This window comes from Puma concolor, chromosome B2, assembly GCF_028749965.1.
Source record: "Puma concolor isolate L17-30 chromosome B2, mPumCon1.1.hap2, whole genome shotgun sequence".
Lineage (NCBI taxonomy): Eukaryota > Metazoa > Chordata > Mammalia > Carnivora > Felidae > Puma > Puma concolor.
In genome coordinates this window covers 40,393,978-40,417,057 of record NC_141671.1, presented here as the reverse complement: position 1 = coordinate 40,417,057, position 23,080 = coordinate 40,393,978, and the positions used below count along the sequence as shown (strand labels likewise).

Genomic DNA, 23,080 nt, shown 5'->3' with positions numbered 1-23,080 from the left:
CCCTGAACAGCCAAAGCAATCTTGAAAAAACAAAACAAAACAAAACTGGACACATCACAATTCCTGACTTCTATATTACAAAGCTGTAGTAATCAAAACAGTATGGTACTGGCACAAAAGTAGATACATAGGTCAATGGAACAAAATAGAAAGCCCAGAAATAAACCCATAATTATATGGTAAATTAATCTTTGACAAGATTATGCAAGAGGCAAGAGGCAAGAATATGCAATGGGAAAAAGACAGTCTCTTCGACAAATGGTACTGGGAAAACTGGACAGCTCCATGCAAAAGAATGAAACTGGACCACTCTCTTATACCATACACAAAAATAAATTCAAAATTGATTAAAGACGTAAATGTGAGACCTGAAACCATAAAAAACCCTAGAAGAATACACGGGCAATAATTTCTCTGACATCAGCCGAGGCGGGGGGGGGGGGGGGGGAAATAAAAGCAAAAAATAAACTATTGAGACTATATCACAATAAAAAGCTTCTTCACAACAAAGGAAACAACCAACAAAACTAAAAGGCCATCTACTGAATGTCATTATTTGCAAATGACATATCTGATAAAAGGTTAGTATCCAAAATATACAAAGAACTTACATGACTCAACACCAAAAAACCCATAAATAATCCAATGAAAAAATGGGCAGGGGTGCCTGGGTGGCTCAGTTGGTTAAGCGTCTGACTTTGGCTCAGGTCATGATCTCACAGTTCATGGTTTCAAGACCCGCGTCGGGCTCTGTGCTGACAGCTCAGAGCCTGGAGCCTGGTTTGGATTCTGTGTTTCCCTCTCTCTCTTTCTGTCCTTCCCCTGCTCACTCTCTGTCTCTCAAAAATAGATAAAAACATGAAAAATTTAAGAAAAAAAAACGGGCAGAAGATGCGAACAGACATTTCTCCAAAGAAGACATACAGATGGTCAACAGACACATGAAAAGATGCTCAACATCACTCATCATCAGGGAAATGCAAATCAAAACCAGAATGAGATATTACCTCACACCTGTCAGAATGGCTAAAATCAACAACACAAGAAACAACAGGTGTTGGTGAGGATGAGAAAAAAGGGGGACTCTCTTGCCCTGTCAGTGGGAATGCAAACTGGTGCAGCCACTGTGGAAAACAATATGGAGGTTCCTCAAAAAATTAAAAATAGAATTACCCTATGATCCAGGACTCACACTATTAGATATTTGTCCAAAGAATACAGAACACTAATTTGAATGGATACATGCACCCCTAAGTTCATTGCAGCATTATTTACAATAGCCAATCTATGGAAGCAGCCCAAGTGTCCATCCATAGATGAATGGATAAAGAAGATGTGGTGTAGATACACAATAGATATTACTCAGCCATAAAAAAGAATGAAATCTTGCCATTTGCATCAACAAGGATGGACCTAGAGAGTATAATGCTAAGCGAAATAAGCCAGTCAGAGAAAGGCAAATACCATATGATTTCACTCATATGTGGAGTTTAAGAAACAAATGAGCCAAAAAAAAAAAAAAAAAAAAAAGAAAGAAAGAAAGAAAGAAAAAAAAAAAGAGAAAAAGAAAGAGAAAGAGAGCGCCAAATCAAGGAATAGACTCTTAACTATAGAGACCAAACTGATGGTTACCAGAAGGGAGGTGGGTGAGGGGATGGAGGAAATAGGTGATGGGGATTAAGAGTCCACTTATCTTGATGAACACTGAGTAATGTATAGAACTGTTGAATCATTATACACCTGGAACTAATATAACACTGTATGTTATCTACATTGGAATTAAAATAGAATAAGCTAAGATAAAATAAAATAAAATAAAATAAAATAAAATAAAATAAAATGTTAAGTGAAAAAAATAGAAGTATGTGACTAGAATGAGGCCACATGAGCAGTAAGTCACTACTTACTAGCAAGAACAAAGGCTAGAGTTCCTTTGCTGAAGACCAAGGGCCTGGAAGCCATAAAGAATGGTCCATGGTGGAATTCTGCCTATGTCTAAATGCCCCTTGTCCTTGTGTCACACGAGGTGCAGGGATGGTGGCCCACAAATAGGCCTCTCTCCCTTTCAGAACAGAAGAAGTAGAAAATCAGAAAATACTGATTTAAATCTGTTAGAGTTTGCAAGACATGGCTGGGCCTGAACATCTATTTCATGGGTGAGCATGGGAGCTACAGGGGAGTTGTAGAGCAGACAGAGGAGGAAGGCAGAGTGAGAATAAAAGTGCACACAGGGACAGACTGCAGAAGTCTACCTGGGGAAACCAAGAGGCAACAGACTGCAGAGGCCACAGTTAAGGTCATAGCATGAGACAGTCAAAGGGTTGGATCACCGATTAGAATTCTGCACCCAATTCCAACGTGTGTGTGTGAATGTTCCGGGAGGGGTGGTTTCCCCACATCAACAGGCAATTCTGGGACACCAGCTGGGTGTCCTGAAATTCAACTCAATTCTGATACTATCGACCCAGAGATAGCATCAGATTCCACAGATTGAGGGCTCAGTCCCACAAGACTCTCCCTCCCCATCTTTAGATGCCATTGACAAGCGCGGGCTATCACTTGTGCTTCTGATCTACCTGCTCTGGGAGGTTCCAGTGATCCCCTCCTTGGATTCCATCTATTTGTTAGAGAAACTCACAGAACTGAGAAACATTTTACCTACTAGATTACTGGGGTTTTATAAAAGACTATTAAAGGGTATGAATCAACAGCCAGAAAAATAAATAAGGCAAGGTCCTGAACAAAGGGGTTTCTGTCCCCATGGAATTTGGCGCCCAGCACAGTGGCACATGGAAACATTCTGGTTTCCCAGCCTGGAAGCACTCCAAACCCCCTCCTTTTTTTTTTTTTTTTTTTTTCATGGAGGCTCCATTACACAGGAATGATTGATGAACTCATTGGTCATTTGTGACTGATTCAAGCCCTTCTGCCTTCCCCAGAAATCAGGGGGTGGAACTGAAAGTTTCAACCCTTGTCACAAGGCTAGTTCCCCAGGAAACAGCCCCATTCCTTCCAGGATTTCCAAAAGTCACCACATTGACAAACTCAGAGGTAGCAGCAAGGGGCTTGTTACGAACAACAGGACATCCATGACACCTTTATGGCTCTGAAGTGTTTCCAGGAAGTGAGGACAAGAGACCAAATATGACAAAAGATGCTCCCACTGCTCTAATGGCTCATGAAATTTCAAGGACTTTGGGAGCTATGATCCAGACGATGTGGATGAAGTCCAAATATATATGAGAAATATATTTTGATTATCTGAATGACCAAACACGTATTTCTTATAATTCACAATGTCACACAATCTAGTGATGTTGCCATTGGTGCCCCTGCCCTTGCACTCTTGAAGTCACCCTGTCTTTGGCACCATGTTTTTCCTGGGCCCTCAGTGCTTAAACTTCTTCTGTGACAGCCATCTCCAACTGGCTCTGCATCTTGTATCACACCTTCAGGATCCAGAATCCTGGACAGGATATTGCATCTGGCCAAACTTAGTTCAAGTCACATGTGTGGCACATAGATGTTGGGGAGAGGGGCGGGAGAAATCTCTGCCTCCACCCTCAATAGTAGAGGAAGTAGAGCTCTGTGCCCTAGTGAGAGTCGTGCACTGAAGCATGTCCCCCAGGTGGAGAAGGTATTGGGTGCTGGAGAACCAAAAGATGACAAATATCTGATTTGTCGTGGTTACTGCTAGCACTGTCATGTTTGCGGGCTTCATGCCTCTGCCTGGGCTGGGAGCTTAGGGATGTGCACAACTTGCACACAGGACGGGTGCCTGACGAACGCCTTGGGGCCCGTCTGACCTCAAACGGAGCTTTTGCAGGCATTGTCTATTTGGACCACTTGCCTCAGAAACCCTTGGGCTGCTGGTTAAAATGCAGATTCCAGAGCTTTCCCAGACCGAGCAAATTGGAATCTCTGGGGGTTGGTACTCAGGCATGTGTATGTTTGCCAGCCTCCTGAGTGATTTAGCCACGTGCCCATACTTGAGAACCGTGGTGTGGAGTAAGATTAAAGAAGGCAGATCATCAGAAAGGTTTGAGCTCCGTCTTGGAGGACAAGCCAAATTTGGATGCATGCTGTCATTCCAGATAGGGGGAACTGGTAGGGGGTGCAGGATGTAGTGGTCAGTGGCCAGGGATGGAATGTCCTGGCGACCTGAGGAAGTGAGTGGAATGGAGGGGTGGGTCCAGACTTGGCATGGTGGAGAACAGGACGCTATTGAGTGTTGACTAATGGGCAGTGACGTAATAGCAGCAGGAAGGAAGATGTCACAAGGGCAGTGTTTGCTCTTTTCTCTTCTTCTGCATTTTCCCGAGCTGCTCTCTCTTCACACTTCCCTTCTCACCTGCAAAGTAATAGTCAAGCCTCTCCAGGAACATGGAAGACATCCCTGAGGGGCAACATCCTCCAACAATGGGAAGAGCCCTGGGACAGCCAGTACCCAGTGGATCCTGGGATAGGATGGAGGGGACAGGGCTCTGGGGTGGCCATGGCTACTGCTGCTGCTGCTGCTCTGAGCCTCGGGTAAGGAGATGCAGGGGGAGGAATGGAGATGGCCAAAGGGGTACTGCTAAGAGGGGTTTCTCTCATTTCTTTAGGAGAGACTGAATGGGATCGGGGTGTGGGCTAGACACAGGAAAGGGAAGAGAAGGTAATGGACGCAGACTGTTGGTTAACCCTGTCCCAGCAGGAACTGGGTGATGAAACAGAATCTGGAGCTTTCTACAGTACACCGTGAAGTTAAGAAAACTACACGAAGTGAACTGAACAATCTCTTATCGCAGTGTTGATTTCCTGGGAGGTGGAAAGTGTAAGATACAGTCTCTCCTTAAAGGAATCAGGCACTGAGGTAGAGGAGGCATTAGTAGAAGGCAAAGGTAAATAACAAAAGGGCAAAGCCACAGCATGAACACAAAAATATGGTGAAGTCCCTCTAGCAAGGCACAGGGAGGCAGTGTGGAAAAGAGGGTTCTGGAATCAGACAGAGCTGGGTTCAAATCCTATCTCTGCCACTTTCTACATTTGTGCTCTCAGGAAGTCCTCCAACCCCTCTGAACCTCAGGGTCCTCAATATTTATTTGTAAATGGTACCTAAGTGTTGTCCTAAGGGGGTTGTTCCTAAGAGTTAAACAGCAGACTGATGTACAATTCTAATGATCAGTATTTAGAGCATAGTCAGTGCTTAACAAAAGTTATGGTGGGTGATGATGGTGGTGGGGGTGGTAGTGGAAACAGGGGCAGGGTGATCAAAGGTATTGAGGGTTGAAAAGGGAAGGAGATGAGCGCAGGTGGAACTGTCTAGGTAGACTCCCTCTAGGACCAGAAGGGGTGGATGTGGGTGGAGAGGAGTGGGGGAGAGCACTCAGCCTGGGGACGGCAGGGGCTGGGATGAAGTACTGGGTGCTGGAAAGCCAGGGCCGTGTCTGGGGAAGCACAGGTAGAATAGAACATGGGTTGTAAAACGGGTCAAGTTCTCTTTCACTTTTTTTTTTTTTACCATTTTATTGTTAAAATTTTTCAGTCTACAAAATACGGAAAGAATAGCCACCGTAAACTTGTTACCTAGGTCAGAACATTCAACCATAATTGATATTTTGCATTATTTGCTCCATATGTGTGTACGTTGCTGAGATACATATTTATAAATATGTTAATTGCAAATATAAATGTATTTATTAATTCATTACATATATTAACACATATTATGTATATTTATAAATATGTATGTTTATATTATATCATGATATATAACTATACAATTGCATATCATATATATGTATATATAAAATTGCTGAACCATTTCAAAATAATTTACAGAAATCCTAAATTATTTATTTAAATAATTTTATTTATTTAATATTATATTATTAAATATTAATATTTAATATTTATAATCATAATAATAAATACTTATACTATTAAATATTAATATTTAAATATTTAAGTGCTTGATGGAGCTGCTAATACTTTTGATCTGCGACCTTGTATCTGTGGTGGGGTCTGTGGATGTAGGGATGGTGGAAGGAACATTTGCTCAAGTGCAACACTTTGACTTCTCATTCTAGGATTCCAAGCTGTAGGTGAAGAGGACAAACAAAAGTGACTGCTAGATGGAGAGACCTTGACCACAGCCTGCTCTTCAAGTGTCATGCTCTACTCCAGCCTGAAGGCCTGGCAGCGGGTGAGGAGCCAGCGCCCCCCAGAGACAGTGGTGTGCTCTTACACTTAGAAACAAAGACCCAGGGGCGCCCGGGTGGCTCAGTCGGTTAAGCTTTGGTCTTGGCTCAGGTCATGATCTCGCGGTTTGTGAGTTGGAGCCTTACATTGGGCTCTGTGCTAACAGGTCAGAGCCTGGAGCCTGCTTTGTCTATCTGTCTGTCTGTCTGTCTCTCTCTCTCCAAAAAAAAAATATTAAAAAAAAAAAAAAAGGGAAAGAGAAGAAAAGAAAGAAGCAAAGACCTAAACTGGCCCAAACCAGGGATACCTGTTGAAGGTTGTCCCACGGAACCCATATTCAAGGTCACAATGGCAGGGCTCCAGTGGCAAGACTTAGGACTGCACTGGTGTGTGGTTGACCTCAGAACCCCCATGTCCTGTCCAAATGGATTTGGCTGATACAGTGCAAAGGTGAGAAGCAGCGAGACCCTGGACAGGAAAGGAATGGCTTTTTCGGAGGCTGGCCTCAGCCACAGGCTGAGAGGGCTGCTTTGGATGCCAGGTGGCACAGAGAGAGCAACTGGAAAAGCTCCAGACCTGAAAGCAGTGCACCGGGTTCTTCCACGCCCACTCTGTCAGTTTGCGAAAGTCCTACCTAGCTCCTCTCTCAGCCTCAGCTTTCCCACCTGTCGAGAAAAGAAAGTTGGGCTAGGTGATCTCAAAAATTCTCTTACTCTACGTCAGAGAACCTGCTAGAGGAACTAGACACCTGAGCATCGACTTGTGCCAAGTACTGGGTTCATCCATCTCCCTTCTATGAAATAGGTGCTGCTGCCCCCATGGTACAAGGGTGGGAGGCTCCAAGAAGTCAGGTTACTTGCTATATCTTTCAGCGGGTACTTGGTGCAGCTGGGATCCTACAGAAACCCGCCTTGACTGGATGGTTCTTGGTGAATCCTGGAAATGGGCCCAGTTTGCCAATAGAAAGCTGCCCCCTTTCTCAAGGGATTTAAAAAGTAGTGGATGAGGGATAGATTCTAGAGAGCAAAATGAAGGGCCTTTCACTGACCTTGAGTTGCTTCTTATTGGTGGGGACACCGCCAGTTTATTGGAAAGCCCATCTTCCCACGTGGGGAGACAGAGCTGGGAAGGTGAGGCCGACAATTTTGTCTCAGGCTTCTTGAGAAACATTCCCCTTTGGAGCTGGTGGGCTGGAGGGGCCTCCACCGCACAAGACACTGCTGGCCCACGCCCTGCTAACCCCAATATGTGACTATCATGAGAGGGCTGGGCTTAAATCGGACTGCAAAGTATCTGGAAATAAAGAGTTGACCATGCAAACTGATGGGGCTGTAGGCAGGACGGAGGGAAGATATTGAGCGCACGTCATAGAATATAGTCATTCCCCAGGACTTTAGAAACATCCAGTGACACCCAGTAATTAACCGGCTGGTTGCAAAGGATTTATGCGGTCAGTTAAGGGGTTTCATTGCCCTCTACTCAGGGACATTTTATTTTATTATTTTTTTTAAGTTTATTTTTATTTATTTGTTTAGAGAGCTAGAGAGAGAGCAAGCAGGGGAGGGGCAGAGCGAGAGGGAGACAGAATCCCCAGCAGACTTTGCACCATCAGTGCAGAGCCTGACACAGGGCTTGCACTCATGAACCGTGAAATCATGACCTGAGCCGAAATCAAGCGTCGGACGCTTAACCGACTGAGCCACCCAGGCACTCCAGGGACATTTTGTTGACTTGGTCTTGGTGTCTGGATGCTGTGGAAGCACTAACACCTTCTCTTCACCCAGGGAGGTGGGGGCTGTAACAGGATGAGGGAGGTGTGCTGGCCCAATTCCCATTCTCCCTGTGCCCTGAACATCCTCAGTGACCTTGAGTAAGTCTCTCACCCCTTTCTGGCTTCCTCCACGGTGATACTCAATGGCTCCATTTCTCTGGGTTCTTCTGTATTTATTGAGTTCAGAGAAACAAAGGCCTTATATTTTACACTTGGCAGAATTCGCCCACCCCAGACACCAGCAGACGGCATGGGCCCACCAGGTCCGAATCCATCCTTCCGCCTGGTTCCTTTACTCAAATCTTAATAAAGAAAACAAGAAAAATAATCAAGAGTGACTGAGCCCAGACTCTTGCATGAGAAGTGTATCAAGTTTAGTACAAGATAAATGTAAACATAATTACTTTCATCAAGCCACAAAAGATGCTGTGGAGGACTAATAAATAGTAGCTTCATCCAGTAATTGCAGACAACTTCAGGCTAATGTGGCTAAGGAAACCGAGTCTAATACAGATTGCTCCTGCCTGAAGGAATTATTAGTCTCACAAGGGAAACAAAATATAATCTTCTAAAAAGGTTTCTTTCTGGGGAGGGGTTGGTGTGCCCAGAGATAGACTTTCCCTCAGTGGATTGTGGGGAATCCTTCTCTATTCTTCTTGACTTTTTCTTCAGTTTGCCAGGTGAGGGAGGGCATGGCAGTTGCCAACCACAGAAAGAAACTTAATATATTGGGGGGGGGGAATATTTGGAGGTGATAACATTGTCCACCCAATCCCACTGTAGGAAGGGAGGTGTGAAATGGGAATTTGAGAGGACAGAAGGTGGGCCCTGGAGGGCAGGAGGGAGGTTCTTGGTCTCATGGGCAAGTTCCATGTTGGGGCAGAAGCAAGGGCGGAAGGACTATTGTGGCAGATGAGCAATCACGTGACTGTGATGGTCTGGGAGGGCGTGGGTGCTGAGAGCTGAAAGACCCTGAAGGCTGAGACCAGCTGTATGTCACAGGATATATAGGAATGGAGTCAGGAAATGAGGGTCCCAGTGCTGGTTTTGTCTGTTGAGTGACCTTGGGCACTCCCTGTTACCTTGTTCCTTGGGGGGTTGGAATGGATGCAGTTGAACGCCCCTACCTTTGACCTGCTTGTCCCTCCCAAACAGAGTCTAGTCCCATGGCAACGAACTTGGGAGAAGGCCACTCAGCATGTAGGAGAAGAAGGGCCCTCTCTGGCTCAGACTGAGTCGGCTGGATTGTGCAGATAGGCTGGCAAACTCAGGATATGTTGACCCATCCTCCTCAAGCATTATCTGGGCACCCAGTAGGAACCCAGTGTCAGTCAAGGCTCAGAAAGGCTTTTTATCTCTTCTAGAAAATGGCACTAGCCAAGAGAACCAACAAAGGCAATCTGGATCCAGAGTAAGTTGTGTCTGAATGAGGGTTGTCACATGGAGGCCAGAGTAAAGCAGTGTAAGGGCTTAGTTGGGGCCCTCAGCTCAGGCCCCACGTGTGGACGCCGGAGAGCCAGGCTGGACCATGGAGGACTTTCTCCTGCTCCAGGTGGGCCAAGGGAGTCCTGAACCCTAGCAGGAGGAATGACCTTTGTTTCTATTTCTATCCTGAAGCCCCAGTGCAAGCCTTGAATGTCATCACCTCAAGGCAGCAAAAGTCCCATCCACCAGCCCCAGAGGAGAGAGGAGCTGGGGGTTGGGGAGCTAAGGACATACAGGTGTATTATACCCCTGCTTACAAGGCACCACCTGGAAAAAGTGGCCCAGGTGCAGTGGAATCTGAGTAATCAAGAGCCTCTTCCTTCCTTGGAGTCAAAGGAATGGGATCAACAGAAGTCCGTTCCTACCCAGACTTGCTGGGGAGTGGGGGCCAGAGGTGGGGGTCAGAAAACACTACCTGGAGGAGGAGAAACACTGAAGGCACAAAGGGAGTGGTGTTCCATGCCAGGGGCAAGTTGTGGGAATGCATGCACAGAGTGTGCTGCCTACAGAGGTAGACAGTTGGGCTGAGTGGCGAGAAGAGGGTAAGGTTAACGCAGGACCATAAATTCAAATGGTGGAGAGCTTTGAAGGCCATGTAGTCACATGCAGTTTGTCCTATAAGCAATGGGGCACACAAAGGGCTTTTCCTAGGCCCCCTGAGGGGAGGAGTGAGGGTCTGGGTGCAGAGTGACCCAGCAGCTATGCAGGAAGTCTGGAGAAGGGCGGTGTTAGGCGCAGGAGACCAGGTAGATTCCTTTGGGGTGAGAGTCAGGGTTAAGATCCTGGGAAAAGTAGAGGCCTCATCTTCAAAGGGTGCGAACCCCTGTGTGGCTGCTCTCATGGCCAGGAGCAGGCAGATCCCCACCCTTTTGGACTCTGGGGGGTCAAACCTAGGATTCCAGTGCTCGCCCTTTCCCAGGACCTGCCGGTGTTGGCGACTGTTCTGACATGTGGATTCATCTTGTTCTCAGTCCTGTTTGCCTCTGTCCAGAAAGCCCGGGGCTCGCTCAGGCGAGTGAGGGCCAGGGACAGGCTTGGGTGGAAATGAATGAGATGAATGAATGGACACAGGCAACAGCTGCAGATGTGGGTTTAGAGGTTCCCAGAGGTTCCCTAGAACCCATCCCCTGACTTTCCTCACTTCTGTGCTCAGAAGTCTTTGGAGAGGAGGCAGGGCCCCCCGCTGGGGGTGAGGTGAATGGTGTTGGGCTGGCTCCCCGGAAGGGTGGAAGGGGCGGGGTGAGGATTTTTGCTACTGGCAATCCAGCCTTTCCTTCAGAGGAGGGAGGAAGATGCAGGCCGGGGCTGACATGGACGCATCATTTTCAAATACTGTTCATTTCTGTCCATCCTCAGGCAAGGCAGCCTCCTGGAGTGTCCCCAGGACACAGCACACCCAGGGAAGCAGACTTAACCTTCCAGGAGCTGACAGGCATGCCTTCCTCCCCTAACAAATACCACACTCCACTCTGTTCAGTGGTAAATAAGAGGCTTCCTGAACTTCTCTTGTGAGATCTCTGCCCAGCCCCTCTCTTACCCAGAGGGAGAAAAGCAGTACCAGGTGGGGGAGTGTGGAGGGCTGGGTGCAAAGAAACCCAGGGGGAGTCATCAAGACCAAGGGCATGGCAATTGATTTCTGTGTTAAGTACAACAACTGGGACTCACAAAGTGTAATTCAGATGACACTTATATTTGTCCTCTTACTGCCGTCCAGCCTTGCTTGGCTAGAGACCTCATTGGCCCCCTGCTAAAGCCTATGGCAAGACCATCACTCTTCTGGGCATTAAAAAAAAATAGGCTTTATTTTTGAGAGCAGTTTTAGGTTCCCAGAAAAACCGAGTAGACGGTACAGTGTTCCGCTCTAACCCCTGCCCACCCCTCCATACACAGCTTCCCCCGCCATGGACATCCTGTCCCTGAGTGGTAGAATCAATGAATCTACATGGACACATCAGTGCCACCCAAAGCCCATAGATCACCTTAGGGCTCATGCTTGGCGTTGTCCATGCTATGGGTATGGACAAATGTGCACTGACATGTACCCACAGCTGGAGTACCACACAGAGTAGTTTCACTCCCTTCAGACCCCTCTGTGCTCTGTCTATTCATCCACGCCCTTCTGGGCATTTCTAAACAATATAAAGTTTATTCCCAAGCTAGCTTCAGTTCAGTCAACCGACTGAGTTACCCAGGTGCCCGATACACATTTCATTCTATTATAGAATAGAATATAATGTGCACTTTAGTGGAAAACTGCATTGTCTCTAGCACACTCTCCCTTCGGTTCTCTGTTTCTGATTCAGTGGGAACTATTTTATAGTTATGTAAGTTGTAGGTAAGTGACAGACATGCAGATTCTGTCCTTTTCTTCCTTCCCCTGCTGTGGATGGAGGTGGGGGAGGGCGGGAATAAACACCAAACTGGTTTATTTCCCCTTGCAATTCAACATTGCTTTCCTCCATATAAATATATGCTTCTTGACTTCCTTTTCTAACCAGATCTAACATCTGCCTGGTTCACTCACTGAATATGAGTTTAAAAGAATCTTTAATGCATGTTTATTTTTATTTATATTTTTAAATATTTATTTATTTATTTATTTATTCATTTATTTATTTATTTTGAGAGAGAAAGTGCATGTGTGCATATGTGCATGAGCGGGGGAGGGGCAGAGAGAGAGGGAGAGAGGGCATCTCTCTGTGATGTCAGCGCAGAGTCCCACGGGCTGAATCTCATGAAGTGTGAAGTCATGACCTGAGCTGATCCAGGTTGGACCCTTAACTGACTGAGCCACCCAGGTGCCCCAACGCATGTTTGTTTTTAACTGTAGTTTTGAAAACTATAACTCTGTTTATAAATTTCACTCAATCTTGCTTCTGACACTGTCCTTGTATGATTCCATTGTGTTGAAACACACCCATATATGTTGTCGCCTGATTACCACACAGGTGCCTCTGTGATTCAGTGGGAAAGGTTGGTCTTCCCAATAGATGGTGATGGTTTATGGGACAGTCACCTGGGGCGGGTGGTGGTGGTGGGGGGGGAAGGCTTTTACCTTTCTCTCACACCATACACAAAATTAACTAAAATGGATCATAGACATAAAAATGAAAGGTATAAACAATAAAGCATCTAAAAGAAAACAGAAAATAGGACCTTAGAGTGGGCAAATGTTTCCTAAACAGGACACAAACAAGAGTAACCATGATAGAGTACGCATTCAGGAGTTGGACACTGAATGTAGGATAGTCACACATTTATTCCACGTGGAAGTTCCAGAACTTTCTCACATTTTCATCAATACTGAATCCTACTCAACTTCCTAGTTCCTGCCAGTCTGCTGAGTACAAAGTGAAAGCTCAGTGTTTTCACCTGAGTGTTTCTCTGATAACTCTGATAACTGATGAGGTCAAACATCTATCCGTGGGCTTCTTAGGCATTTGGATTTTTACTGTTTTACAACACTTTCTTCTGATCATTTTGCTGTTGAACTTCCTTTCTCCTGCTTGCTGATTCTTTAAAAAAATTTTTTTTTAATGTTTATTTATTTTTGAGACAGCACGAGCAGGGAAGGGGCAGAGAGGGAGACACAGAATCCAAAGCAGGCTCCAGGCTCCGGGCTGTCAGCACAGAACCTGATGCTGGGCTCGAACTCAACAGACCACGAGATCATGACCTGAGTTGAAGCTCAACCGACCCAGCCACCCAGATGCCCCATGTTCTGCTTGCTGAGTCTTAATAACCTCTTGGCTCATTTAGATATTCATTCATAGTCAGTTGTAGACACTGCAAATAGCTTCCCTCAGGCTCTCATCTGTTACCTGGCAACACACATCAAGCCAAGCCCAGGCCCAAGCCTCAGTGATTTGGTGCAGAAGATACAATGAGCCGTGGGGTGCCTGGGTAGCTCAGTTGGTTAGCCATCTGACTTCGGCTCAGATCATGATCTTGCAGTCTGAGTTTGAGTCCCGCGTCGGGTTCTGTGCTGACAGCCCCGGAGTCTGGAGCCTGCTTCAGATTCTGGGTCTCCTCCTTTCTCTGCCCCTCCCATGCTCATGCTCTGTCTCTCCATAATAAAGAAATGTTAAAACAAATGAAAAAAAAAAAAAAAAAGAAGAAGATAGGTACAATGAGCCGTGGGGTCCTTGTCCCATACACCAAAACAAAAGGGGTCAGAGAACTGCCTCGAGCCGTGTGATACCCGGCTGCTGAGGAACCCATTGGCGACTGCCACTCAGGGGTGTTATGGCTTGCAGCTCTGTTCTGAGGGGTCAGCAGAATGCCTCTTCCCTTATCACATTACGGGAGGTGATGAGAAACTGTCTCCCAGGGGCATCAGGTGGTGGTGAGTGGCCTGTGTTCACCGACCACCGACATTCTCTCTCATTCTAGGAAGAGACAAGTGCGTCCGTCCCGACTCTGAGTAGCTGTAGACCTTTACCCTCATGGCTCCTGTGGCTGCAGGCAGGAGGCCAGGGTCCACATGGAGCTGTTCGCCGACATTGCTTTTGTCCACGATAGCCTTCGCTTGGAAAATGAATGTTTATGCTGTGAGCGTAAAGTACTTGTAACTACAAGCCACATCTTCGCCACATCTCACCGTCTATATTAACGCGCCTTTGCTATTCCACTGTTCTGGTTAGTATTACTTTACTTTTCCAGGCATTTTCTCGCCCAGGCAAATGGTTTCATTGTTCATTATAGAAACTTCCTGGAAGATCCAGTGACTCTTCAATGTGGCGAGCATCAAGAGGTCGTTTGCACCCTAAGAATCTTTGAATCGCTGCCTCCACTGCCTCACCTTGCTGTTCCTAGCCAATCCTGGAGGGTTGTATTGCCATCTGTCCCCAGTCCTGGTGCAGCCCCTGCTATGCAAAGCCTGCCTTGAACTGAACTTCTCAATAAATTCTGACCTTGCCTTCCTCTAAGATGCTGCCCGCAGCTCTGCCGAGGCGATGTTCTCCCTGACCGCCACCAGCAATAAACTCAGCTTTCTCTTCTCTGAAGGTCATGTTGCTGATATTTGGGAAGCCAGCGGGCGACCATGTAATTAAATCCACCTGTTTTCCCTTTATGACCTGGGTTTGATGATCTTATTTAAGATGTACTTCCCAATCTGCAGCACGATGATATTTTGAATATAGTCTCTTAGAAAATGTGCAAAGAGGGGCGCCAGGGTGGCTCAGTTGGTTGAGTGTCAGATCTTGGTGTCAGCTCAGGTCATGATCTCCAGTTTGTGAGTTTAAGCCCCACAATGGGCTTTGCGCTGACAGCTCGAATCCTGCTTGGGATTCTTTCTCTGTTTCTCTTTCTCTCTCTCTCTGTCTCTCTCTCTCTCGGAAATAAACAACAACAAAATTTAAAAAAAAGAAAATGTGCAAAGATATTCTCATACGTGATCTTCTATTAGCTTTATAGTTTCGACTTTCACAAACAGCACACGACAAAGAAGTCTGCCCCTCATTAGCAGGACAGAGTGTTGTTCAAATTGACCTCAGTTGTCAAAAGCTGTGCTAACACTCTAGCCACCAACCACACATGGCTATTTCACATTTAAGTTAATTAAATTAAATGAAAAATAAAAATTCAGTTCCTCAGTGGCACCTGCTACATGTCAGACGCTCAATGACCACACGTGGCTATTGGCTATGGGGCTGTGCTGGAAGATTCGGGACATTTCCACCGCAGCAGGAAATTCTGTCAGACAACCCTACTTTTAAGCTTTTTCCTTCAACAGAACCAGTGGGTTAACAAAGCTTTCAGTTCCTTGTTATAAACTTAGCTTATTAACATGGATTAAAACTTTTTATAGCACGTGGTACTTTTACACCTGGGTAGTTTGGTTTATAGTTTCCATTCAATTAAAGCAGTAAAAAGAGACTCACACTTTTAATTTTTCATTCTCAAAGAAAGGGTGCATAGGCTCATATTATTTTGGTGCCTCGATCCTTTCCCCTCTTTCCCCACCGAGTGTTCCCCAATGCTGCCTTGTCCTTGGGTCTGCAAGGGCAAATAGAGCCCATTTGGAGGAGGGATGACAGGGACACGCTGCCAGCAGCCAGGGTGGATGAGGGCTGCTTATCAGTGAGCAAAGCACTGGGTGTGTGTTGGGGGCTAGGGTTCAAATGCACCCTGGCTCAGCTGGGACATCTCCGTGAGACCTTGGACAAGTCACTGACCTGCTTTGCAGCTCAGTCTCCGCAAGAGGCTGGAGATGTGCTCCATGGTCCCTTCCCCATCAGATTAAGGGGCATGTCCGGACGATGCCACAGCATTGAGCAAATCAAGGCTCATGCAGTAAATGAAAAAAGCTGCCTGGCCTTCAGGGGACTCACAGTCTGTCTGGAGAGGAACGAAGAGTGTCCACAGTAGGGCAGTGACAGAACACAGCACAGGGTCAGGTACCGTTGTAAGCAGCCAGACACTGCATACAGGGAGTGGGCTGGTGGCTGTAGGCCAGAGTCCTCTGCACCAGCTTCTTGCAAGAGGACCCCCTTGGGGCCCGATGCCTGTGAGGCTAGTTGGGGAGCAGCTTTGGGAGGCATTCAGCATGGTTTGAGGCAGGACCAGCATGGCGGTCAGGACTAGGGCTATGGGGGGACCAGACACACTGGGGGCTAGAGACACGGGTGGGCACAGACTGTGGGGTCTTAATGCAAGCTGAGGCCTCTAACAGAGTCTAGAAGTCCAATTAATGAAGGGTAGCTGAGTGCTCACATTAGCTCCGTGGTGAGAGCATGTGGTCACAGACAGGAAGTGGCTGTAGACATCTCCTCCATCTTGTCCCCTCTGATCTGGGCCAGTGAGAGCTTGGGCTCCAGGCCTCCTGCTGATTTTCTTCAGAGATTCCAACTTCCCACCTCCTGCCTCTGCTGTTACTCTTCTCCTGGGGGCTCTCTGGGGCCTAGTTCCACAGCAGGACCAGAGCAGAGAGATCCAGGAACATGTGTGGCCTTGAGCAGACCAGGGTGTCCACTCATTTCAGGGAGGTGAGACAATCCTGTTTTACCAGAACAGGACTCTCTGAAGACTGAACATACCTAGGAAGAGCTAGGTTATAACCAACTGGGAAAGCCAGCCATATGAGTTCAGCACACACTCGGCCCCACACATGGTCGGTGTGCTGACCTTAGATAAACTCATCCCTTAAATGGCCGCGTTTGCTGTCCTTTGTGCCTCAATCAAACCAAGTTCTTAAAAAATACCTGTTGTTCATTTGAGACTTGTTTGATATTTTCTCTCATGGGGCTAGGGGTTTGGGAGGATACCACAGAGGGAAATGCCATTCTCATCAGATCATGGTGGCAGTACCTACGACCCACATGATTATCACGGTTGGTCTCAATCTCGATCACGGGGCTGAGATGGTGCTTGCCAGGTTTGTCCACTGCGAAGTTATTCTTTCCCTCTTTCCACGCTGTTCTTTTGGGAAGGAAGGCACCACAGACAGCCCACACTCAAGGGGTGGGGGTTATGCCCTCACCCCCCCCCCCACCCCCCCGCCAGCCTTGAGGACAGAGTATCTATATAAATTATTTGGAAGTCTTTTTTGGAATTCACTTGTCTGTAAATTTATTCAGTCATTCATTTATATCAATATGGACTCACGGATAGTTATTTTACACTTTACCACTTTATTTATCTCGTTGCTCAGTTCATTCCAACGTTGGCTGTCTTTTCTTCTGCATGTTTTACACACACATTTTTCATCTTTCACCCACTCAAGTTTTGTTCCAAACAATGTTGGTGGAGCGCCTATAGAGAATGAGAAGTGATGGAGCTGGTGCTGAGCCCCCCCCTCCTTGGACCCATCCCTTCTGCCTTCCCCTCTGATACCCATGCTCAGTGCTTCTCCTCCCCTGGCCCCCACCTTTCCCAGGGACCATCCTAATGATGAAACCCCAGGATGAAAACACATCATTGACTCCATGCCTGGGTATGGAGTCCCTGTCTTGCTCTGGGTACCAGGGGGATGCCATGGCCCCCTGACCACCTACAAGCAGTGCATGGAGAGAAAAAATAGAGGAATGGCCTCTTCATTCACTATGGTTCTCTTCTTGGGCATTCTCAGAGCGTTTTGCAGCAACAGTGGAGGAATGTGATGGGGTGGAAGGTGTGGCATGACAGACATGGGGAGAAGCTGGGCAAAAGACAGCCACTAAGGCAGGACTGAGGTCTCTAGGCCCAGAGACAGACCCTGCAGGTGGTGATCCCCTACTCAGGCCTGGCTGCTCCTCCCTCCCCTTTCCCCACAAAGCCTACCTGTCAGGGTACTCACTTCTCCAATCAAGGTGTTGGTCTTTCTCGGTTCTTCTGGCTCAGAGATGCTGGGAAGCTGGGGCAGAATCAGGCTTATGTTATGCTTCCTTCTCCCCAGAGGCGCCCCTTCTCTCATCTTCAGAAACAGACTGGGGTAGCATGGCTTGGGGAGCCCTACACCTGCTCCTGCCCACCTGTCCTGCTGTACTCCTGGCCTCAGGTGAGATGCAGGGCGTGAAGGTCAGGGTTGGGGCCAGGAGCAGGGTGGCTCTGTGACCAGAGGGCTGGCTGGGTGTCCTAGGAGGCAAGTCTATCCAGGAAGACCCTGTACCGTCGCGTGTCCTAGCCCTATCCCCTTGTTTCCCACCAGCTCAGGGGAGAAACTGCTCCCTTTTGAGCCCAGTGCCAGTCTAGACTTCAGCTGATTACAAAGATCCCAGGCATCAATTACCCTTGGCCTGAGGGACCCTAAAGAGCTAGCTGTGTCCCCTTTCCATTTCCTCTCAAGGTTTTTGAAGGCCAATAGTATTCTCTATTCTGGTTCCCTGAGCATTAATTACCTTCTTTGTGTCCTCCTTAGTTCTGATCACTTCTCCAGAGGGAACCTCTTACTCACCCTCTCTCAATGGCTCTGAGCTCAGATAGGCAAGGGTTTCACCAACACCAGAAGGGAGGGTCCTGGGAAGGGATGGCCCGATAGCTCATGCACATGTATCAGAGTCAGGAAAAGGGGACCCAAGTATTCTTTCCAAGGTGGTTGAAGCACAGGGTGCTACAGAGGAGTCCCCAAGGCTCAGATTCAAAATTGGGGAGAGAGGAATAAGGAGGAGGATACAGGTCATTAACTCTGAAAGAACTGTAGAAAATTCAGTTAGACATGGGATTTTTGGAATGAGATCAGTGGAACCCACATAATGTGGAAGCCAGAGGCTGTACTGGCATGCAAATGGTAGGTGTAGAAAGTGACCACAGACGGGCAGATGGTAGCCAGAAACAGCAAAAAAACAGGTGAGAAGAAATTTTTGATTTCTGCTCTTGACTCTTGCAGTCATGAGCTTTGAGACCATCATAACCTCCCCTTCATTGTAGAAGTAGGCTGAAAAAGCCTAGGTCACAGGTGCTCTAGGGGATCAAGTGGCCAGCAAAAGCAGTGGAGTATTGATGAAGATAGATGATCAACTGCCTATGGGCATTTGATCCCTAACCCCTTCATTCTCCAAACTCCAAGACAGGTGGGTTAGAAACTAAAGAGGATCTCCCAAAGTATTTAAAGGTGAAACCCTGGACAGAGGATAGGAATGGCAGCAATGTGGGTATACAAGGGGGTACCCTTGTGCTCTAGGGCTTACCTATCTCACTTTTTAAAAATGTTTATTTTTGAGAGAATGAGAGAGAGAGAGAGAAAAAGAGAGAGAGAGAGAGCACAAGCAGCAGAGGGGCAAAGAGAAAGAGGGACAGAGGATCCAAAGCAGGCTCTGTGCTGACAGCACAAAGCCCGACTCGGGGCTCCAACTCACGAACCGTGAGATCATGACCTGAGCTGAAGTCAGAGGCTCAACTGACTGAGCCACCCAGGCCCCCCTCCCACTTTTAAAGTTTACTAGGTAGAAGGATTTAGCCTTCCGTTCTTCTACTATCACCAGACTGGGCATATGATCACCCCTGAGGAATCTGAATTCAAAAGTCAAAACAACTTGGTGTCTTAGGAGAACTACTACCTTGAAGAGTGACACCATACTAAACAAGAGAGACCATCCGAAGGAGAACTATGACAATTGACAGCACAATAATTCTAGGTAAATATTAGTGGTATGCCTAAAAGGGTAAGGGAAGACATAAATTACATGAATCAAGAGCAAGAACCATTAACACTGCTAAATTAAAATAATAGTTGTGAAAAATATTATGATTGAAATAAAGACCACAATATATGTGATATATAAAGAGCAGGAGCACCTGGGTGGCTGAGTCAGTTGAGCATCTGATTCTTGATTTGGGCTCAGGACATGATCCCAGGGTCGTGGGATCGATCCTGTGTCAGGCTCTGTGCTGAGCATGGAGTCTGCTTAAGAGTCTATCTTTCTTGGGGTGCCTGGGTGGCTCAGTCGGTTAAGCATCCAACTTTAGCTCAGGTCATGATCTGATAGTCTGTGACTTCAAGCCCCACGTCAGGCTCTGTGCTGACAGCTCAGTACCTGGAGCCTGCTTCCAATTCTGTGTCTCTCTCTCTCTGTCCCTCCCCTGCTCATGCTCTGTCTCTCTCTGTCTCAAAAATAAATAAAAAATATTAAAACAAAAAGAATCTATCTTTTTCTTCCTTTGCCCCTTTCCCCTGCTTGTGCTCTCTCTCTCTCTAAAATAAAAAATTTTTAAAAAATTAAAAAAAAAAGCAGATGTGGCTGGAGCATGAGCTGGAAGAAAAGTCAAGGAATTCTCCCAGAAAGTTCCTGTAAAGCATTAAGAGATTAAAGAATCAAAGAGAATCAAAGAGGAGTGAAGAGACATGAAACATCCAACATATGGTTACTAATAATCCCTGCGAAAGAAAAAAGATGGAAAGGAAGAAATATTTGAAGAAAAAGTCAATATAAATCTCTCAGAATTATAGAAAAAAGAAAGATCTCAGACCAAAAGGACTCAAAATTTGCCAAGAGGGGCAAATAGGAAACACATGCACACACACACAGCCCTAAACCCATCAAAGAACATCCCATCTTGTGTAAGAACATCAAAGACAAAGAGTAAATTATAAAGAATTTCAGATCACTGACAAAAGAGTGAGAATTAGATCTACATTAGACTTCTTAAGAGGAGCACTGGATGCCAGAAGAGAGTTGAGTAAAATTATTAAAGGACTGAAGAAAAGAAGTTTATACCTAGAATTTTATATCAAGCCAAACTGTCACTCAAATATGAGATCATAATACTTTGGGACTTTGACAGTATAATACTTTGGGCCTCAGAAAGTTTGCCACATGTGGGGAGCCTGGCTGGCTCAGTTGGTTGAGTGTCTGATTCTTTTTTTTTTTTTTTATGTTTATTTATTTGGGGGGTGGGAAGGGCAGAGAGAGGATCTGAAGCAGGCTCCAAGCTGTCAGCACAAAGCCTGACATGGGGCTCAAACCCACGAACCGTGAGATTGTGACTTGAGCTGAAGTCAGATGCTCAACTGACTGAGCCATGCAGGTGCCCCAAGTGTCTGATTCTTGATTTCAGCTCAGGTCATGATCCCAGGGTTGTGGGATTGAGCCCTGTGTTGGGCTCTGCACTGAGCGTGGAGCCTGCTTCAGATCCTCTCTCCCTCTCTCTGCCTTTCCCTCTCTCTCTCTCTTTATCAAAAACAAATTAATAAACATTTACAAAAAAAGAAAGAACTTTAAAAAAAAGAAACATTTGATTCATATTTTATACAAGATGTTTGCAAAAAATAAAAAAGCAGCATTTCAAGAAGCTAATGTCATCTTATCTTGAAACCAGTAAAAGGTAAAACAAGAAAATTAAATTATAGGTTTATATCTCTGATGAGCATAGAGTAAAAACCAAAATAAATATTAGCTAACTGAAGTCAACAGTGTGGTAAAAAAAAAAAACAAAAAAAACAAAACAAAAAAAACGAATGCTATGATCATGTGGGTTTTATCACAGGACCAAAAGGACTGTTTAACTTCAGGAAATCTAAATGAACTAAATCAATAAACTACAAGAAGAAAGTAAACTGATGCAGAAAGCATCGGAATAGTTCAACACATTTGTTATTATTTAAAAAAACCTTAATAAACTAGAAATAGGAAGAAATAATTTGGTCAAGACTGTATAACAATGACTACAGTAAATATAACTAGGTAAAGAAAGTATACATTCAAATCAGGGATTTCCACAGCTACCGCCAATGCCTCATGTAGTATTAGAGGTCTTGGCCAAAGCCATAAGGAGGGCCGAAGTGAGGAAGAGGGACACCTGTCACGATTTGAGATGCTGGCATCATCTACTTAGAAAAAATAAGTAGAATCCAAAAGCTTTTCAATCTCATGAGTGAGCTTAGCAAGGTTTCCGGATATAGGATCAACTGACAAAAATCAAAAGTGTTTATGTACACTAGAAATAATCAGCTAGAACATCTAATCAAAATAAGATACAATTCATAGTAGCAACAGAATCTGTGATGTATTAAAGAAGAATTAATTTAACTTTGATCTGAATAAATACAAATGATCTATGATCTTGAATGAGACAATAATATTATAAGATGTCAATTTCCCCCAAATTATAAGTCTCTAACTGTAATCTGAAACACACTTTCAGTTTAATATTTTATTTTATTTTATTTTATTTTTTATTTTTTCAAAGAAAGGCAGACTGACACATGCACCTCATTTGGATGTGTCTGGAGTCTTGGAAGCTTGACCACCCTACATTCTCCTTCAAATAGACCTTGAGAGTTTGTTTGGAGCCTCTAGCAGGGGAGCACAGCTACTCTATGCCCTTGAGGGAAGAACGGGCCTCCGTCCTCCTCTTTTGGGGAAAGTCATCCTCTTTGACCAAGCAAGCAGCTTCAGGAGGGACACTCACGGGGCAGTCAGGGAGAAAGGGAACACCCGCCTAGCCAGCCAGATCAACCAAATCAAACCTAGTGATGGGTGACATATCGCAGCCAGATCGCCCCACATCCCAGTTTAATTTTTAGAGAGCTTGATAAACTTACTGTAAAATTATATGGAAAAATAAAGATGCATAAATAGCTATGTCCATCGTGAAAAAAAAAAAGATAGGACTCATCCTACCAAATATTAAGACCTACTACTAAGTAATACAACTGACATTAGGTGCTGGAACAGCAAGAAATGACAAATGGACAATGGCACAGGCTAGACTTCCAGACAGCTCCATATATACACAGGAACATACCTTATAAGGAAGCGCCACGAATCGATGGGGTGAAGGGCCCATTATTTGGTAGACATCCTTGAGAAAACTGGCCGAGTCCATGCAGCCCAAAGTACTGGATCCCTGCCTAACACTAAATACAAAGATGGACTCCAGGCAGATTCAAGACATCTATGTGAAAAAATAAAATCACTAAGTTAATGAATTCTGTGATTAACTACTGTGATTAAGTTAATAGAAAAAAAAACCCTGCAGATGAATATCACTGTGATTCCAGGCAACACATCCCCGAGAGAGATAACTGGGACCCCCCACTCCTGAAACCACTTCGTGCTGATCTGGAGGGAAGGAAGGAAGGAAGACACCATGTGCTGGAAGGGCAGATAGCCTTTGAACGCCGGGATCTGAGGACTGAGAAGTATTAAAAAGGAAGGGCGAATAAGGAAAGTGTAACACGTCTATTGCGAGCTGAGAGGTCTGGAGTGACAAGTGTACTCA

At 45.7% G+C, this 23,080-nt stretch overlaps 2 long non-coding RNA genes across 2 annotated transcripts; one reads left to right on the top strand and one right to left on the bottom strand.

Annotated features, from left to right (window-relative positions):
- Window positions 1-4,214: 4,214 nt before the first annotated feature.
- On the top strand, window positions 4,215-14,513 carry LOC112862311 (uncharacterized). Its single transcript, XR_003223794.2, has 3 exons — window positions 4,215-4,530; window positions 6,072-6,187; window positions 13,832-14,513. It is a non-coding gene; the product is annotated as an uncharacterized LOC112862311 (long non-coding RNA).
- Window positions 14,514-16,994: 2,481 nt separating this feature from the next.
- Window positions 16,995-22,806, bottom strand: LOC147580939 (uncharacterized). The gene is made up of 3 exons (XR_015251227.1): window positions 22,604-22,806; window positions 17,702-17,774; window positions 16,995-17,194 (listed from the first exon to the last, which is right to left on the bottom strand). It is a non-coding gene; the product is annotated as an uncharacterized LOC147580939 (long non-coding RNA).
- Window positions 22,807-23,080: the final 274 nt, after the last annotated feature.